This window comes from Pocillopora damicornis, chromosome 13, assembly GCF_964200805.1.
Source record: "Pocillopora damicornis chromosome 13, jaPocDami1.2, whole genome shotgun sequence".
Classification (NCBI taxonomy): Eukaryota; Metazoa; Cnidaria; class Anthozoa; order Scleractinia; family Pocilloporidae; genus Pocillopora; species Pocillopora damicornis.
In genome coordinates this window covers 732,501-737,500 of record NC_142682.1, presented here as the reverse complement: position 1 = coordinate 737,500, position 5,000 = coordinate 732,501, and the positions used below count along the sequence as shown (strand labels likewise).

Here is a 5,000-nt window from a genome sequence, read left to right as displayed (position 1 = left end):
GATCTTATGAATGGCTACAAGATTGTCATTAAAAATTTTACTGTTTACAAATGTTGATTTTGAGCTGTATTTCAATAATTTTTCATCAGTTATGGGTTTGATATCTACCCTTCTGTGAATGGTTTTCCATTGTTTTCCCGAATACGCTGTCACTCATAAGCTTGAAGAATCTTTTCAAATGAATTTCTGGCTGCAGTTCTTTTCGGTGTGTGAAAATCAATATTTTGCTACAACCAAGCAGACTGATTGAATTGTAAAGCGCTGTGAACCTTCTTCAGCTTAAATCCGAGAATGAGATGCAGTTGAAGGTTTCTGTATTGAGGTACATGTTTTTGTTGTTCAGACTGTGTTGGAACTAGTTTTTTAACCTGCCCGATGCTTTCATTGTATTTCTATCTTATCTTTTCACAACAATTTGAAAGCATATCTTCAGAAACACATATTTTTTCAGCGGTAAGTTGGTAGTCATTATAACTATCATGTCATTTACGTGGATACTCAAGATCAACTTCAAGAATCAATCCTCTTTCCCCCTACTTCTGTGCATTCAGCTAAATTGACTTTATTAATAGCTTTTTCACTAAACCATTTAAAACCACCAGTTGGAATATACTGACTCATGACCCAACCATATAGATTGTTAGCATAAAGGTACATAATATACTTTCATGGTGCTTTGTCATCATAGTTTCTCATGTAATTATTGTTGGCTTTTTCCATAGCTTTTCAAATATCTGTATTTTGTTTTAATGGATATATCTGTATTTTGTTTGATTGGATATATCTGTATTTTTTCTAATGGATATATCTGTATTTTATTTTTAATTAATATATCTGTATTTTATTTTTAATTAATATATCTGTATTTTATTTTTAATTAATATATCTGTATTTTTTTAAATGGATATTTCCTTTAAGAGCGTTACTTTCCTCCTCTATTTTTGTCCTTGGCATTGGAACTGGCATCATCATCTTTTTTGTCGTTAGCATTGGGGTCGGTTTGTACCCATCTCTGAACTCAAGTGGTGGAGGGATGATAATATCTTCATAATCACTTGTGTCCACGATATCATCTTGTCCTTTTATTTCTATAACATCATTACCAACTTTTTCAGACATGCGGTCCATAACACTTTTCAGATCTTGAATCTTGTCTTGATGCCCATTTGGTGTGTATAAATATATTTTGTCAAAAAAGACTAATGGCTTCACATCACAGTATTTGTCTTATATGCGATACTCTTCATCTAAAAACTTGTTCAACCTTCTTTTTTGTTTTGCTCGTTATCGATATCATAGTTTGGAATCTTCATATTATGTGGGTATGTTAAAATATCTACTGTTTGACATATATCTTATGGAATAACTGTCATTTAATATGTATGAGAATAACCATCAAAAAGCACTTATTTATGTCACCAATATATGTGGATATTTCAAGACCGAAAAGAAATGCTGATAGACGGATGCAAGTTGACTCTCTGAAACACCAGATATCGGGAGAAATCAAGGATCACCGTGATGGAAGTAATATGTATCAATATGAAACCAGAGAAACATTAAAACCAATTGTTGATTCCCAAACAGAAGAAAGCAAGGCAGCTGATGCAAAAAAGACAGACTCATCAAACAGCTTCAAGACAATCAATTGGCTTTGACAAAGGGATAAGAAGATATTGTTGAAAAGTACCAATTACCATCGGAATTAGCTGTAACAGGTATGATTATGCAAACACTTATATGAGTAAAAATAAAAGCTTCAAGACAAGGATCAAACATTGGTTCCAAAAAAAGTGCATTATTGAAACAATAGTATCCTAATGATCCTGGTATAAAAGTCCTTGACAATGAAATACGCGTTTTTATTAAATACAGAAAGGAATTAGTTGACCGTATCGACTTACTAAGGCCTACAAAAAATCAGGAGAAGGACTCAGAAACTACAAGCAACCAAAAAGAAATGCATACAAGATCAAGTATGGTGGTTGTTTGATTAATGTGCCACGGTTGATGAATGAAATGATCGTCGAGGCACATAAAGGCGGAAAGGTTGTGTATGAAGACCGTGGTGATAAGAGTTTGATTGATTTGTTGACAAAGCGTTTCAATTAAAAAAAAATTTTCAAGCAAAGCTGTTCAGATATTCAACAACCTCAACATGTTTTCAGGCATACCAAAACACACATCTTCAGGCAAATCAAAACTGACTGGCGGTATGGTATACACATCTCCAGAAGATTTGATGAAAAGATTGACTCTTTTGACTGGCACACGTCGTGCAGGTAACAATAACAACTAAGAAATGAGGTATGCCAGATGTTTGATGAATTGTTGAAACTGTCCGTGATATCAAAAACACAACATGACGCATATATCAGGCAATATTTAATGTAATCTAATAATATATGGATAGACCATTTTTTCTGAACTCAGGTGATGGTTAAGAAACTCCAAAAGTCATGATTTCACCATCACTTTCACTCCACAATTGACGCTCGACAAAAACAATAATTATCATCCTGCCGTTGACTCTGTCAATATGAGTCACAGCTGGTACAATGTTTCAGCAAATCACAACAAAAATACATTGAAATACACTCATTACAGTGGAACTACTTGGAAAACCGTGACCTTACTCAATGGGAACTTTTCATATGGTGATATCAGCGGCTTCATACAACAGTCACTTGAATCAAACAAGCACGCAGAATTTTGTAAGAGACGTGAATATGTTTCTATTGATTTAAAAAATCCAATAACAATGCCTGCAAATGCTTAATCTCCGAAAAAGAGTGGTTACAAGTTTGTTGTTGATTCCAGCGATGAATCTCATCTATTTAACTGGTGTAATGCAAATTTTGAGTTGGACTTCCACATCAAAAAAACAGCAGATAACACCAGTTATGCGGCAGAGAATGCAGTGGCAGTTGTAAATGGGGCTTTTTCTCTCATCAATCAACTCAAAGTAGATTTCAATGGTATGAATGTATGAGACACTCAATCATGATGGTATAAATCATGATGTAAATGTGAAAAATATGTCTGAATTTTCCAAAGACTATAGTGAGAGAGGTGGGCTTGTCTTTTTCACCACCCAGATACAACAACTCATGCTGATTTTAATCAATATACAATGAGACAAGTTGAACATGTTCGAAATGATGTTGATGATGGTTCTGAAGGTCGAATTGTTTTTGATGGTGTTAATGCCAATTATAATGAAGGATTTGCAATTAAGGAGAAAAGCCCTTCTTACTACTGATGCTGCTGCAAGAAATAATGGGATCTTAGCGCTTAATAGATTCGGTTTTTTCATTTCTTTTTTCCGATCAAATAGCACCAAACAGTGAGGTAAGTTCTGATGTGAATTTCGAATCTGACTCCTAAGTTCTTTTTGCACCAGCCGGTTTCGATGCGGGCAGATATATTGTTACAAGATTGGTTTTATGGGTGCCTAAAATGATTTACAACGCAAAACCTCATACGAGGTCACATCTCAAAGAAAGAATCGAGATTTCATCAAGCACAAAGCAAAGACAGGGAAGTTTGAAGCCTACGAGCAGCATCAGAAAACCAAGGCATGTATTCATTTGGGCTATTGATAATAATAAATTGAATGACTAAAGAGAAAACATGTTTCTGTTCAATACTTACAATATTGCCGACGGCCAAACAGTTACATGTACTCAAATTGAAGTGTCAAATTGTGTCTTTTATCCACAAGAAAGAATGAATCCAGCAATTGAAATAGCCAATACATACAGAACATTGATGTCCTAAACAAAAGGATACACTGATAATCTCTCAGGATCCACTATTGATTTAAAGTCCTTTCGGGATCTGTATGGAATTTTGTTTTACGAGTTGACAAACCAAGAAGAGGAGCTTAAAAGTGGATAAACCAAACTTGAACTCAAATGAACACTGTCTGGTGCTCCAAATCCCGGATTAAGTTTGTATGCTCTCATTTTGCATGAAGAAGAGATCAGTCTTGAGCTCATGAGTGGCAAGGCTTACAGCCACGCTACTCAAAAAGGTCCAGAGTAGGTGTGGATTTCAAGATGTCAAAAACACAAATTTGTCACATTGGAAGAAAAGGAGGTTCATTGTTCAGTACTCTTGTGAGTCTTGGTACTAAAATGCTACCAATGACGACAAATATTGCCTTGAAGGTACTTCCTGAGCTTGCAACTGGTGCATTGAGTAGCCTTGGTAATTTTGGAATGGAGAGGATTCTTGGACAAGGTCAGAAGATCAGAACACGAACCAGAGAGGTGGTTTTCTTATTCCTCAGAATAAAATTGATCAACTGATTGCACACAAGAACTTGCCGACCAAAAAACGAAATGAAATTTAATGAAAATCAATTAAATGAGATTTAAGTATAATACCGATTTTGTCATAAAAAAATTTTGGCTATACCGCAGAGCATACAAATATTCCAAACGATTGAAATATTTTAATTCAATTCCGACGAGTGAGAAACCACTATTTCAGTTCCCACGAGTGAAAATCCACCATTGTCATATGAAATAAACTGGTTAGTATCTGGGTATCTTTCACTTCTCAAGAACTGATTTCATGTACGATGCATCAGACACTTGCCAAAAAAATCATGCGACTATATATCATATGACCACAAAACAATAGCAATGCTATGAAACATTTCCTCGGGAAAAGTCCCTTTTGTATTACATTATGAATTTCCGGTTTTTCTGAGAATGTCACGCAAGAATAAGCGAGCAAAATTTAATCTCTGTTTTGACTTCCTGGTTTTTTTTTTTTTTAATAAATTAAATAAATCATGACAGAATTACATCAAATATTTCCATTATATGGAAAGTAGTATAGATTTGATGTGTTAAAGCTCACTTTGATGAAATGAGCTGGAACTGCCAACTCCTATACTACTCATTTTGTCGACGAAACCAAAATATGTATCCCGAATAAGCTGCATTCAATACATCTTTCTGATCTATTGAGGTCGAGCCTGAACAGCT

At 34.7% G+C, this 5,000-nt stretch overlaps 1 protein-coding gene across 1 annotated transcript in view; it reads right to left on the bottom strand.

Moving 5' to 3' along the window:
• LOC149034909 (uncharacterized) overlaps positions 1-5,000 on the bottom strand; it is a 26,933-nt gene that overhangs the window by 21,250 nt on the left and 683 nt on the right. The gene's annotated exons all lie outside the window — the stretch shown is intronic.